We start from the raw sequence: 16,452 nt of genomic DNA on the forward strand, positions 1-16,452 counted from the left end.
CATTTGTGGATGCATGGTATCTCTGTGCATGAAGTTCAGAATGTATGAGGCTTGGAAACAAGACAAGAGAGCACAGTACCCCTTGATGTTTCTCAGGGTAAGAAGAATATGCATAACGTAAACTCTCAGAAGATCTATTGTCATTATCAGGGGTCTATATTTGTATTAAATAAACATATTTTTGGTCTTATTAAAAATGAGCTGCTCAAGGTCTGAATTTCTCATAGCACAGTGCCAAAAATTATTGTGTAAAGGTTTCCCTTTATGGAATTGATGTGCAATAATTACGTAGCATAATAAAATTCACCTCTGCAGAGATCATCTTGTTTTCAAAGGCCTAGCTCTGTTGTGTTCAGCTCTTTTCAGCTATTAGTGCATAAAACCCACCCACTAAATTATGTAGGTTTTTCTTTTTCTTGCCATGAAAGCTGTCATAAAGTATCGGAGGAGATATTGTCAGATGGGTAGCCATGTTGGTTGGCAATGGCAATAGAAGGGCAAGCTTCAAGCCTAGTAGCACCTTAAAGACCAACAGAGTATTTCCTGGACATAAGCTTTCAAGAGTCAAGCTCACTTCATCAAATATGAGAAAGAATGTAGATCTCTGAGTCTTTTTATCCCAGGAGAGGTGTTGCAAAGAAGTAAGATAGGGGTTGAGGTACAATGTGAAATGTAATTTGCTTGATTAGAGTTCCTCTAGAATTAATGGAATAAGATTAATACATTTATTTATTTATTTATTTATTTTATTCAGCTTCTATTCCTCCCTCCCTGCAAGCGGGCTCATGGTGGATCACACTATTTAAAACACAATACATAATAAAATACAGTTCCATAAAAACACTTAAAAGCATTATAAAATCATAAATGAGATCAGGGACTGTACATGCTGCTATTAGAACTAATATTCGAACTGTTTATTTCCATTGTGTGATGCTGACATTCTCTGAAGTGAATATCAGTAGGCCTGTATCAGTAGGCCTGTAATCTGTATATTTTCTTCAAACTTTTGGAGAAGTTGATGGGAAGGATTCTTACTACAGTCCTGCAAAGTTCTTTCTCAATGGAGGCAGAAAATGTCATCAAAGGAAATATTTGCATCTGTTTTTCACTGTTGCTGTAAGACCTTGAATCCTGTATATTAGACGTCAATGATGTAATCTTAAACAGAGTTATTCCCTTCTAAACCCATTGACACCAATGGATTGAGAAGGATATCTCTGTCTAGGAGTGCACTGTAACCTGGATCTTATCTGCATTCATAGCATTGCTATCATAATCCAGAGAGTTCCTTTGCCCTATAGACCTTTTACTTTATACTTGCAAAGCAAGTCACAGACAATACTTTACTGAAAATACATGTAACAGTCTAATGGGCATTCAGATCATGATAAGCAATGTCTAGTCACAAAAATTAGAAGTGGGAAAGAGACAAAGGATGAAGAGGTATTTAACTCTTTTCCTGCTCACTGCTTCCTGCCCCAAATTGGTCTGTGCCACAAGGCTTTTTCCATGTAGAGTTTCAAATATATGTAAATGTGTAGTTTGAGTGTGAGTAACCATAGCTGGGTATCAAGGATTTGGCTTCAGAACCAGCAAGTATGATCGCAAAGTAATGATTTAGTACCAAGACCTTTCTTTCCTCAAAATAAGATAATAAGCACTGCTCAAATCAATCAGATTATATTTGTTTGGGAATATCATGGGATTAGTGTTAGAATTATGGTTGCCAGACCTGCCCTGGTGACCCACAGGAGACTATTAGCAGTGGCATGATATCACTTCTGATGAAACACCAGAAAGTATGTCACAACACTCTAGGAAAGACCAGAAACTCCCTGGTAAAATCATATAATTTTTGTGATTCCTAGAGAGGATTTATGTTGGTGATTTTTTTTTTAAAATATATTTTCTCCTAGCAGCCACTGGAGTGCCATTGGGCACATGGCAATCCTAAACAGTACCCATGCATTGCGTATATAAAGTGAAAGGCTTAGTGTCTTTGGCACCTCCAATTAAAGCATCTCTAGAGGTGGGAGCTTTGGGGAGGACAAAGGATGTCCATATATACTAATGGGTTAGATATGTCAGTTGTCTGAATCTAGCATATAGATACACTACAATAATTGGACTGGGAGTTCACTTTCTTTTGAAGATACAGCTATTCTAATTATCTCGTTATATGAAACATGAATATGAATGCAGCATTTTCAAATGTACCGGAAAGAATGATTTATATAGAACATATGTGTAAGAGAATGTGTATGAAACAAAGGCATCTTTGTTTCAATTGTACTTGTGGCTATCCCCATCAACTGTCTTGTTGTTATTAGGTGACCTTGAGAGATTAGTTTTCAGTGGTTATATAAAAAAGGCACAACTGTATAACAGAGGTCAGAATAGAGAGAGAGAATCTTAATTAGCAGACAAGTCCCTAAATTAGCTTGGCATCAAAATATCCTATGTTATTAGAGAGAAACTCTCTCTTTCTCCTAGTATTCTTGGAACTCTGTGGTGTTTCTGCATCACCCAGTATCAGAAAGGATAATGGAATACCTTCCCTGGGTATCCTATGCACTCGGTCTGGTTAAATGCACTTATGTTTTTAAATAGAAGTCTGAAGGTTTAAATCAAAATGAATGTTAGCAAAGCATCCCAGACAATCATCTGATCAGTCATAAGGCAGCGCCGGGGGGGGGGGGCAGGGCAGGGGGGAAGGCAAAAACCATTTTTCTTCTCAACCAGACATATTTTTTTCCGTGTGCAGAAAATATACGGGTTAATTTATTGTTTAAGAAACATAGGTGACAGCATTTTGGATGGAAGTTAGGATATGTATCCCCTACATCACAAATCTTGTGAATGACTTATAAACCCACATTCCATAGTATAAATAAAAAGATCTGTGGATAGATTTTTCTCTGATTTTTCTCAGAAAATAGTTACAATGTGCATTTTGAAAACCAAAGTAACTTCTTTTGTTCCACTTTTCCAAAGTAGCGGAAGTAAAAGAAAAAGGAGAGGAGGCTGGCCAATATTCTAGTAACGTATTTTAAGAATAATTTTTCCCCATGGTAATTACAGGGTAACCCTGTGGGAAACGTGGCTGATTCCTGTGTACTATGTTGTCATTAAAATATCTGTTGCTAGTCTGTTAAATTATCTTTTACATATTACTGTGGTACATAATATCTGTGTGAGTCTCCCTTCTTTCACATTCCCAAGGGACAAAGATCCTTTGGATATCATCTTGGAATACAGTGTAGGCTATTGAAAGCTGAAAGGAAACAAATTTGTATTTAACAATGGGGTTTAAAATGTATGACTCCTCAACTTTACATGGTGTGCATTCATGGGCCAGCTCTCCCATTCAGTGAAATGGTTTCATTCCATTGCCACAAAAAGTGTAGTCAGTGGAACAGTCATTGAACAGTTCCCTGGCAGGAATCAGCTCCTGTGACTGAGTACTGTAGAAGAGATAGGGAGGGCGAGCACCTTGACTGGAGTGCATCAGGAGGGAACATCGGAGCACTGTGCAGGTGTAAGACTGTTGTTGAGCAGCTAGCAGCATCCAGTGCAATTCAGTGAGGGCAGGGCTGGCGTGCCCTTTGAGGCCAGGTAGGCGGTTGCCTCAAGGTGCAGGGTGCCGGAGGGGGCGCCAGAGGAGGCGCTGGGGGGTGGGAGCACATGCCACAGAGCTGCTGCCTCCCAGCCCTCCCTCCCCATGCTGCTGCCCCCACCAGTACATGCCCCCGGCCAGGCACAGCAGCTGCGTGCAGGTGTCTGGGGTGGCGCAGGGCAACCGAGCGGGAGAGCTAGAGGCCACCCGCACACTGTGATGTCATCACATGTGATGTCATCATGCAGACTGGTGTGTGCGCGTGCATATGCGCACGCCCAGCTTGCCAGCCAGCCGCTGGAGCTGAAAACCCTGGCACCACTCCTGAGTGAGGGCATCACCTGTCCGCTAAGCTCTGTGTGCTGAGCTCTGCTATCCACTTAATAGCCATGCACCACATTGCCTAAGTAGCAGCCTCACTGCTTCCATCACCACCACCACTTCCTGACGTCTTTGGAAAACAGTGCTAGATCCCACTCTCTTACTCAGCAGCTCTCAGCAACAGAACCTGGGAGGCATCAGTGAACTGCTGCACAAGCCATTACTGACTATAGATATAAAAATGATAGCCACCTGGATAGCCAAGTCTGGAACCATATTGCTGTTGGAGTGACTGCACTGGGAAGAATAGAATAGGTGAGATGGGGATGCAGTGATTGAGTCTGGTACCTGGTTTCTCCTCGCTTATCAATGTAGCCAGAAGTGAGTGACATCACTTTTAAGGTACTGAGTATACAGTACACAAACTGCTTGTGCACTCTGCATGCTGGATGGGAGTTCCACAATGGTAGAACTTTATTGTAGGTGAGGTGATTGATCTGCATTACATGGGCTCTATTAACAAAGCCCTTCCCTTTTGCAATGCACCTTTGGCTGGGGCAGGGGCATATATCAGCGAAGGTGCAGACGGGAAAAGAGTGATTAACCTTTCTTCTGCCAGTTGCTTTCTCCTCTGCTCCTCAACTCTCTTTTACTCCAGCCAACATCTTGAAATGTGTCAATCTGAGAAGTCATACATTTTAAGCATCTCTGTTAAATGCAATTTACACCATCAATGTTCTATGTGCAGAGTAAAGTACAAGGGGGGTGGCAGGAAGTATTTTAGGGACAAAGTGGTTGGCAGGGAAAGAAGTCCTTTCATTCCGCCCGCCCTCGCTATATTCACTGCTAATCACCCCTTCCCAAAGTGCTTTACAATGCAAAATGTACTGCAGGGGACTGCGTTACTTATAGCGGCAATGTGATGTGCAGTTTGTCCTTCAGTGTCTATTTCTACACTTGAATAATCTTTTTCAGATCAGGACATTGGACTGTATTCTGTGCCTAGAACATGATTACCATGTTGGCTATGACTATGTTATCCCCTTACCTTTCTTTTTAAAAAAAACTCTGTTCACTTCCTTGTTTTCCTTATTTATAAATTAGCATTTTTTAAAACCTCATGTGTGTCACTGGCACACAAATTTCTTTGAAGATTTCTAACCACAAATAATTCCAGCAGTAATTAGTAGATTGCCCTACAAGATCATGATAAATTGGTTGAATGGTATCTATTCCAATAACATTACTTAGGGTCTGGCAAAAATGTCACATTGACATACTCCATTAATTAACAAAGTTAGCATTTATAGTCAACATGCTAGAAAATCAAACTATATTGGAAGAAGATATTTCAGTGATTTATCTTTTAACAGCCATGTGTCTCTTTTCACTATATATAGTTCTTTTTGCTTGCATTAATTCTCAACTTTCAAAGATTGGTGGTGGATGCTTTAATCCATTCTTGGGGAAAGGCCATCCAAACTTATTTATCTGTCATGGTGAGTCTGGCACAACATCATAAATTGCTTGAGCCATTGAAAAACAATAAACTGAACATGTTACAAGAGGAGCCAGTGCCTTTCATTGGTATTGCCTCTTTCAAGATGACAGGAGACCTCAAGAGGCCTGAAATTCTTAGTTGTACGAGTTTGTAACTAATAGATGGTTTGATGTGACAAGAGCTAACTGTCTAGGGAAATTGAAGCCTCTTTAAGCTCGCAACCCTTTGTGTCTCGTTCTTCTTTAGGTTATTGTTGTGAGGTCTATAGGGGCCTTTTTACAGTTTGCATTTACAGACAATATGCGATCAGCAAGATCTCTGTAGTTTTACTGTCAGTATTGATTGGCTGTCATTCAGTTCTGTAGCTAATTTGCTTGTTAGCAGTAATTTTTGAAGTAAGTGATAGTGAAGGGTTGTATGTAGAATGGTCCCCCCCCCACTTGCCTTTATTGTCAAGTTATTTTGTACATGGATTAAATAATTCAGTATAGTTACCAAATAGTGCTCAACTTTTAAGGTTTGGAAGAATATCTGTTCTAAATCTGAAACTATTTGAGAGGGGCATTTTATGTACCCTTGGTAAGCTGCTGCCTGTCTGTAGAACTTAAATTTATTTATTTGCTAAATTTAATCACCAGCTTTCAATACAAACTTTTCAAGTGGTTTACAGAATAAAAAAAAATACAAATTGTTGCCAACGGAGTAGTTAGAAGTAGAATTTGGATTGCTGAATGTTGATATTCTAGTTTTTATGCCCAAGTAGATAGTAGAGATGGGCACGAATTGAATTACAACCCAAAAAACCGCACGAACCAGGCCGGTTCATGGTTTGTGAACCAGTGATTTGTGAAAGCTCGTTTCCACGAACTTCCACAAACTGGTCTATTGGTTTGTTTGGGTCGTAAAGGGGTAGTTTAAATGGCCATTTCCCTGGGGAAATATAAACTTTTCCTGCTGCTTGCAAGCGGCAGGTCCCTTTAAACTATCAGCTGGCAGGCGGCAGGGGGAGATCCCCCCCTTGCCACCTGCCAGCTGATAGTTTAAAGGAACCTGCCACTTGCAAGCGACAGGGCCCTTCAAACTGCCCAAACCCCAGCCCCCACCTGACCCCCCAGCCCCAGCCCCATACTTACCTTGCCCTGCGGGCCCGCAAGGTGCAGGAAGGCTGTTTTTGGCCTCTTCCACTGCTGCAAGGGCAGTTTAAAGGGCCCTGCCACTGCTAAGTGGCTGGAAAGGGGCATTTAAACCCCACGAACCGTGAACTGGTTCGTAAACTTGCCCCAGTTCATGCCAGTTCGTGGTTCCTGGTTCGTGGATTCATGGTTCATGCCAGTTCGAGTTTCATGGTTCATGGTTCATGCCAGTTCGAGGTTCATGGTTCATGGATTTTCACGAACCATGAACCTCATGGTTGGGTTTTTTTGTGGTTCGTGTCCGTCTCTAGTAGACAGTATGTAATGGGTAAATCTTTTGACAATGTACTTGTTTGGTATGTTTTTGTTCCTTCTCTCTCCTCTTTGGTGGTGGTATGATTTAATAAATTTACAAACATGCACACACACAAACACACAAATTACTTTTAGAGGCGATCCTAGATTATGTGTTGAGGTCCTCAGGGTCTTTATTCTTTGGGAACTTCAGCATTTGTGCCAAGACTCCTCTGACTGGCATGTCTCAGAACTTCATGGCCAGTATGATAACCATAAAAAAAGTGCTGAGACATTTTAGTCCCCACTTATAAAGAAGATCATACATTCAATTTGATCTCCTGTTCTGACAGAGTGAAGTACAAGATAGTTTTCCTTTGTCATTGCTCAACAATGACCTGGTGAGGTTTAGTTTGACAGGCATTAGAACTTCTGCAAGAGCAGGAGAGGAGACCAATCAAGAATATGGTCTGTCTCCAGAGCCAGATGGATCCAGATGGATTCCTGATGGCTGAGATGGAATTACAGGTCTGATCCTCCTATCAGTGCCATGATTGATATGTGGATATAAAGATGATCCAAGCAGATGATAAGGTTGTTCTGAGGTGCCTCTGTTTTTTTATTCATTTTGTCACTTGATTATTTAAATATTTATATGGCACGTTTGCTGCCAACATCATGGCTTTTTCTGCATAGGCCTGTCAGGCTGAGCAGTCCAGATGATAACATGAGAATTCTTCTGGTAACTATTTTTCTTATTCTGACAGAGGTTCTCAGCTTGGGGTAAGAGCGGGTCAATTCTTTCTGAATCCCTGCAGCAGACCTTCATAGTGTATGGGTTGTCAGAAGTGCAGAAAAGCTGATGGCTGTAATCAGCATGCAGTTATTAAAAGAATGTAGAGGAGACAGGTTTCTCTTGTCCCATGGTTCCATCCTAAAGGATTTGATGACAATTTGTGCAGATACCTTAATCTTTAACTTTGGCTTGGAAACTACCAGTATTCCCAAAACCACAATACCAATAAGATGGGAATTCTGAAGAGCTAGAGTTTCCACTACATACTAAAAGTCAATTTACTTTTATATTTAAATTTTAAAATTTAAGTAGAATATCAGCACTCAAGTGGCTTCTTTGGAATGCTGCCACAAAGGAAATGTGCAGAATTCACTTTTAATGTAAAAATATTTCACACATACATCCTCCCAAGTAAATACAAATAATGGTCACTGAGGCAAAATAAATTTTAAAAATTTATGGAATGTTAGGTTATTCTGACATTTTTACCATTATTAGAATTCTTCATTTGTTGAAGACTGAAATTGCTAGAATCACACACACACCCATTAAAGAGTATTAAGTTACATTTAATGTACACGACTGACAACAATTGCATATTTATTGTAAAAGCCTAGTTTAGCTGGTCAATGTGAAACCTCTTATTGATTGTATTCCCAAAGCATTTGAGATTGTGTATCTTCTAATTACAGTATGGAAGAGATGTTATTTAAAATATGTTCACTTATTGAAAAGTAATAAAAATGCATGAGAAAAGTTTTTCTCCCATCTTATTAATAGGTATTTCTCTTATATTATTATATTACCATTTTATTATAATATATTTTTTTCTTTTAGATTTATTTTTAAAATCACCTTAGTGTACAAGCCATAGTCTTCCTCAGTAGTAGTAAATCAACTGTAAAAATGCAGAAATGTTGGCTAAGGATAATGGGAGTATAATTTTCTCTGGTCTATTTTTTTCAATTATATCCTGCCTTTTTCCCATCATGGAATTTAAGGCAACACCCATAGGGTTTCCAGGCACTGACCAAATCCAATTCTTCCTAGTTTTCTGCATGATGTACCTTTGACTATACCCTGGGATTTAACCCAGGTGATGTGTGGTGATGGAGAGTGCTCTCAAGTCATAGCTGATTTATGGCAACCCTAGTGGCAGGAGACTAACAGAAGTGGTTTGACATTGCCTGCCTCTGCAGCCCTGGTGGAGGTCTCCTATCCAATTTAACCCAGGTGATGTGTGGTGGTGGAGAGTGCTCTCAAGTCATAGCTGATTTATGGCAACCCCTAGTGGCAAGAGACTAACAGAAGTAGTTTGACATTGCCTGCCTCTGCAGCCCTGGTGGAGGTCTCCTATCCAATTTAACCCAGGTGATGTGTGGTGGTGGAGAGTGCTCTCAAGTCATAGCTGATTTATGGCAACCCCTAGTGGCAAGAGACTAACAGAAGTGGTTTGACATTGCCTGCCTCTGCAGCCCTGGTTGGAGGTCTCGTATCCAATTACTAACCAAGGCTGACCCTGCTTAGCTTCTGAGATCTGACAAGATCAGGCTCACCTGGGCTATCCAGGTCAGGGCAACCCAAAGGATATAGAAAGCTACAAATCCCATGATCTCAACATGAAATGAACATCCCAGGCATCATCCCAGGCAGGAAAGCTACTGGGCTTTCCTCTTTTCTCTTCCACCTGCATTGTGGCTTCTTCAGATTCATATGCTAAGGAATTAAAAGCTGCTGAAACAATTAGAAATTTCAGAGTGGAATAGTAGTACACAAAACATAATTCTTTTTCAACTCTAAGGATGAAATAATCTATTGGAGTGCAATTTAGCATTAAAAATGATCCAACTATCAGAATATTTTTCTTTTTACAGTACCTATGTCATTGGTGTAGTGGTTAATAGGAGTATGCGACCTGAAAAGATTCGGGTTTACCACTTCAGGTTTACCATGCAGCTGGCTGGCTGTCAAAGAGGGCTTTCCCTCTTGCTGGCGCTGCACCGGCGCAGCTGGCCAGCAGAGAGAGCCAGTCTTCCCTTTTGCCGGTGCCAGGTAAGTGGGGGGTGGGTGGGGAGGAAAGTGAGGGAGGGAATGGTTAGGTTTAAAAGGCCCTGCTGCTTGTGAAAGGGCCCTTTAAACCTACCCCCGGGTCCCCTGAAGCTTCCCAAAGCATTCCGAATGCTTCGGAAAGCTTTGCTTCAGGATTTCCTAATCATGCTGGCCCCGATTCAGAAATCCTGAAGCTTTCTGGATTGGGTCCAATTTGGGTATTTTACCTGAATCGGATTCCCGAAGCACACACCCCTAGTGGTTAAGTGTGGCAGGAGAACCTGGTTTGATTCTCTACTCCTCTGCTTGAAGCCAGCTGAGTGACCTTGGGTCAGTCACAGCTCTCTCAGAGCAATTACAGCCCCACTCACCTCACAGGATGATTGTTGTGAAGATAATAATAACAATACACTTTGTAAACTGCTCTGAGAGGGTGTTAAGTTGTCTCTAAAAGAGGCATATAAATTGAACGTTATTGTTGTTGTTGTTTCCTCTAGATACTACCTCAGCACTATTTTTTCCTGTCTTTTACTGCAACCAGACAGGAATCATGTAATATGATAAAATCTCAACGCTCATAGCCAGTAAGATTTAACTATATATGCTTTTGTCCCTAAGGGTAAACAAAGTCAGCTGAGGCTAAATTAGATGATACAAGCATCCATGGGGACACCCGTCATTTTGAAACTGTGCTCCTAGCTGGGAACTCTTTTAAACTGTGCTGTGGGGATCCAATTGTGGTCAGGACTAGGAGTATGCACCAGGGAAACTGTTCTGGAATAACCTGAACACCATAGCGGCAAGCCGCTTCAGGATTGGGGTCTTTAAATAGCTTTGGTATGCTCCATAAAGATTCAGAGCATACATAAGTGAGGGGGGAAGCTTTGTCCCAGCCCCCAGCCCCACTTATCCCTACCCCCACCCCACTTACCTCTCAGGACCAGAGGGAAGCCCAGCTGGGCGGTGGGAGGGTGCGCTGCTGCCACCGTCACACCAGCCACCTGAGGAGCGGGGAAGGCTGGAGCTGGCTCCTCCACCACCCTTGCCCCACCACTGCTGTGCTGGCCAGCTGGGCAGCAGGGAAGGCTGGAGCTGGCTCCTCCACCACCCTTGCCCCACCACTGCTGTGCCGGCCAGCTGGGCAGTGGGGAAGACTGGAGCTGGCTCCTCCATTGCCTGCACCGCCATGCTAGCCACCTCGGTGGTGGGTAAGGCCAGAGCCAGCTCCTCTGCTGCCCGAGCCGCCACTGCTGTGCCAGCCAGCTGGGCGGCGAGGAAGGCTACAGCCAGCACCTCCTTCACCCACACTGCTGCCTTGTCCTCCACCATGGGACAGCTCAGGCAAGTGGGGTGGTGGGAGGGAGCCCTTTTAAAAGGCCCCGAAGCTTCCCAAAGTGACCTGAATCGCTTCAGGAAGCTTTGATGTCGGGTTTCCACCCTCCATCATTTTTCTGAACTGAAATGATGTTGGAGGATGTATAGGCAATTAGGATGCCCCTGGAACCATTTCAAGTTAGAAAATGGGAGGCAGAACCTCCTCCTCCCCTGTGCCATGATGGTCCTGACCAGAATCCCCCCCAACACTGCAGCCCAGAATCTCCCCCCAACACTGCAGCCCAGTTTGAAGAAGTTCCTACCTGGGAACTTCCTGTTTAAAATTGTAGAATGCTGGACTAGCATCTGGAGACCTGCGTTCCAATCCCTATTCAGCCATGAAGCTCACTGGGAGACTCATTCTCTCTCTCAGTGTAACCTGCCTCACAGAGTTGTTGTGAGGACAGCAGTGAGAGGGAGGAAACCATGTGTACCTCACAGAGCATCTTGGAGAAAGTATAAGATTAAAATGTATAGACAGGAGGACAGTTCTCCCCAAATAGATGGACACTTTTAAGGCAATTACAGAAAAAATCTTCAGAGAGGAAATGAGGTGCTTATTGACACAAAACAAGGTGACTAGTTTTGGCTTAGTCTAGAACTTAAGAGCTGTGCCTTCCTGATTGTATGACTTAAATTGGGCACTTTCCTTAGAATAAGCACCACTGAATAAACTGGAACTTACTTCTGAGTAGACCTGTTTAGGAGTGTTCCATTAATCCCTGAAATGAGAGCTATCTGGCCCAGATTGTACAAGCCAACTGAGTCCACACAGCCAGTGTGGTATTTCCAAGGTAGGAGACCCAGGTTCCCCTGCTTTGTCAAGAAGCTCACTGGGTATCTCTGGGCCAATCATTCTTTCTTGCCTAAATAGGATATGGAAGGCCCAGGTTCAAATTCTCACTCTGTCATGGGAACTTGCTGGCTAACTTGCTCGGTAACCTTTTGTGAGTCATGCCGTTTTAGCCTAACCTACCTCACAAAGTAGTGAGGATAAAAATAGAGGACAGACGAACAATGTAAGCCATTTTGGTATAAATGAAGTAAACAACAGCGCATTTTTGGTCTGAGAATAAAATGGGGTGGGGATGTCTTCCTTTGGGGAAAGGCAGATGGGGAAATGCAGATTAAAAATATAATAGATAAATAGAATGTAACTCTGAGACTATCACAATTCCTAGATTCTGCTTCACTTGTAATTATGTAATATTATATAAGCTGATAATTACGTAATAGGATAGGACTGCAAGCACATATGGAAAAAATATTTTCAGTAGTTTCTTTCCTACTGTGGTAGACCTTCCTTTGAAAACTGGTCAGTGGCTTTTGGTAGCATCACCAAAAATATTTAAAAATATTTGCATGGGTTTTATATTTAATGTATCTGCTTCAAGCCTTGGTAATAAAATGGGCTCCAAATAAACTTAAAATGAGAAGTGTGTAATGCTCATTCACTATATTTCTAAGTGCTTCAGTGACACTACTTTGTTTCTCAGGCTGGCTGGCTAATAAAGAGAAATCATTTTTAACACGACCAACCATTAGGTTGTCGGGAAATCAATAAGGATTCCTCTCTTTTGTAGATCAGATTTAGGAAGAATTAAAACTGAAACCTGCATAATGACTTTTTAAGTCTCCAAACAGCCAGCATGAGCAGGCTATTTATTTATTTATTTGTTTTGCTTTAAATAGAGCATTACCTGTATTGTATCCATGGGAAGAGTTAATCATCTCTTCATTAATGCCCCTATACAGGAGAAACAGTGGCTTGAAGAACATATGATTATATTTTTTTAAAATCGCTTGTAAAACTTAGTGGAACAAGTGTTTTACATATTTCGTTAAAGAGATATTAATCTCATCTCACAGGAACTGTCAGTGTTACAACTAACCCCGGAGCTGTAAAACGAGCTGTAAAATGGATTTGATGTTAGAATATTATAAGTTCTGTCATTATGGCTAAGATTAACGATGCAGCCTGATGATGGTCTATTGCTCTTGGTGATGCAGCGATGTCTAATACAGGAACCGCTTAGTAATTATAGCTGACTTAGTGGAAATAAAAGGGCATGGAAGGGGCAGACTGGAATAATTATGAGTAATGGAGAGACAAATGCTTTGAGCAAGGTAATAGGGAGATAATTTCATGGGGATGGATTGTAGAAAGGGTTAAGTCCCAAATAGGTTAGCAGCTTTAATGCAAGAATAAAGTTATAATTTTTTTTTGTTCAACTGAATTACAAACCAGAGAGTTCCCTGTTAGGAAAGATTTGTCTTTAAGGCTATCTGCAGTGGGGGGGGGGGGCAGATTGTAAGTTCAGTCTTGGGGATGTTACATGCACATTAGCAAGTCTGAAGGCAGTCGTCCAGATATGACAAAAGCAATTCATTGCATGGGGAGGGGTTTCTGCTCCTCTGCACCTGACCATTGGTGTGGGGAGCATTCTGTTGGCAAGTACAGGTTCAGATACCCCTTTTTAAAGTCTCCTCCCAACAGATCTGCCAGCATCGATCATCTCTTTGGCAGAGGAGATCTTCACTTAAGCAGCAGGTGTGCAGCTGATGGCTGTGCATGCAAACCTATAGTTCCTTTAGGGTTATTTCCTTTGGGGGGCCCAGCGTGTTAATTCTTTGGATGGGGTTTAATTTTTCTCAGCTTGTTCAACATTTCCCTCACTTGTTGACTGTCATGATTAATGCTGTTTCTAGACCAGGCATGCGCAGCTTGAGACACACAAGCCAAATGCAGACCACCAGCCATGAATGAAAGCCCAACTGGGGCTCCGCAGCCCCCTGTTGCTCCTTCCCTGCCCATGAGCTCAAGGACAAAAGGGTTGTGAAGCACCTGGCAGGCCTCAGAATGTATCTTTAGGCTGCACTTGGCTTACTGGCTCCTAAGCTGTCCATGCCTGTTCAAGTTTAATGTAATTGAAGTTCTGGAAAGAATTTGTGAATATCATACCAGCAGAAGACCCTTTTTCTAGACATTCATTGAGCATAGGGAACTTTTAAAAATCCTGTAAGATAGTTAGCACTTTGTATATATGTGTGTCTGTATGTGTGTTATTTTGTGATATCTGTTTTTTGCTGTTCTCAGATTAACATTTTGTTTTGTTTATAAGTTATCAGTTTTAAGACTCTGAAATGGGAGCATGAAATATGATAAAAATGTTAGAATGGTTTCCAGAGGAGATGATTTTTCAAAATACGACTTGGAGGCCACAATCTCTTCCCACGCTGGATGCCTGAACCTTCTTTTGCCTGTGGATGTCTGAATGAAAGACACAATGCATGTTTACTTGAGTCAGGAAGGATTAGTCAACCGTGTGTAAGTTCTCCTCATGGATCTTTGTGGCATGGCCATGCAACTCTATAATTTCACTCCAGTCTGTTTCCCTTATAGACTTTGTTATTTTGTTCCTTCTCTTTTCTTCAAAACTGACATTTGTTTTGCTCATATCCTTAGAATTGCTAGGAGTGTTGTCCTAAACAGATGTGAAACTTCTGAAGACTGTGCTGTATGTCATCTGCTTAAGATGGCACTGCAAATCACTTCAATCTTTGTGTTACAAAAGATTTTGTTCTCAGTTTAGGAACTTCCTTTGACTCATGGTACTTTCTCAGGCTTCTGTGAAGATTAAACATTATCATTGGTGGGATGCCCAAATGGTCAGTGACAAAGGGAGGCAGAATATCCTCTGTAATGAAGGAGCTTTTCCAATTCTGCACAGAAGAGAGGCAAATTTTATCAGCATCACCTTTTGCTCCGTACACACAAATCTCTGTGTATTGCGGCAAAGGCTGCAAAGAGCAGGAGGTGGAATTTCCCCTGTGCTCTGAAAAAAAAGTCTGAAGGTGCAGGAATGGCTGGAATAGACAAACAGAGGTTTCTTCTGAGAAAATCCATTTTCACCGTTTGATATCTGTTTAAAAACCTAGACGCTTCATTTAAAAGATGCCACAAACTGTTACATAAAATACAGCTTCAAATCACCGCAGAAGTTCCCTTAAATACAGGTTATGAAGCTGCAGTGAATACAACAGTAAGTAGCAATCTAACAGTAATCTAATGTAATATCAGCAAGGCACTCTAATATGACCATTTTGTTGACTGGAGAAATAATGTCATTTGCAGCAACAAGTACAATGGTAAGGATAAGAAGAACAAGAGTTGACATATATGAATCAGATGACCACTCACATCCAGCCACTTGAGGGAGGGACCCATGACTTGCCAAGGTAAAAAAATCCACACATGAGAAAGCATTTACACAATGCAGGGGTTGCCATAAGTCAACTACAACTTGATGACACTTTCTGCCACCACATTACCACATGAAAACGGATGTCAGCATGTAAAGTGACTCTGAAGATCCATTCCATGAAAGCAGTTTCAGGTGATTTGCTGTGATAACCTGTAGTAATAGAACAAAATTTAAGTCAAGTAGCACCTTAAAGATAAAAAAACATTTTCCAAGAATAAACTTTCATGAATCAAAGCTTACTTCATCAGACACAAAAAGAATGGAGGTCCTTCTTTGCAACACCCCTCCTGCCATATGACCTGAATGTAAGAGCTGATGGACCTTTATTCTATTTGTTACTGATGAAGTAAGCTATGAAAATGTAAGCTTATGCCTAGAAATTGTGGTTGGTCTATAAGATGCTACTGGACCCCAGTTTTGTTCCACTGAAGCAGTATTTGAAAAATGAGTTAGGCTTGTGTCATTTCAGTTCACTTATATCCATTACTATCCCTGAAATAACCTTCCTGCATTGTTCAGGAACATGAATTCCTCCTCCTAGAATTACATACTTAGGGTTGTTTTTTTTTAAAAAAAAACATTTATTTGATGTTCTTAGTGAATACTGAATGTATTGTGTAATTGTATCCATTAGCCCACACTCTTATCTTTAGAACAAAATGTGATGAAACATGCAAAGTCAAGGAAGAACCTTGAGAGAGGATTCGCAATGTATCCAGTCCTTGTGTTCATGATCATGAATTGGTCCTGTATGGAAATCATGAAATAAGTTTCATCTTCTCTACATTTTGCTGGGGAGGGGAGTGTAAAAGGGAAAGAGTGAGTAGAGAATCTGTACTGGTTCTCTGACAAGGAATTGGACCTCTCAGCAGCTTTTCATAGGATCATCCATGGTATCCTTCTAAACTACTTGGTAGCAATGGGCCTGACTGGTGCTGTCGTAGACTGGATTTGGACTTTTCTGAAAGGGAGTTCTGCTCAGCTCCTTGGACATTAACCTGTGTGATCCCCAAAAGTTCCATTTTTGTTTTCCATATTTTGCATGAAACTGCTGGGACAGATTGTCTGAGGATTTGGCACAAGTTCTCACAAGTATGTAG

The sequence above is a fragment of the Eublepharis macularius genome, chromosome 10, assembly GCF_028583425.1.
Source record: "Eublepharis macularius isolate TG4126 chromosome 10, MPM_Emac_v1.0, whole genome shotgun sequence".
In the NCBI taxonomy this organism is placed as follows: domain Eukaryota; kingdom Metazoa; phylum Chordata; class Lepidosauria; order Squamata; family Eublepharidae; genus Eublepharis; species Eublepharis macularius.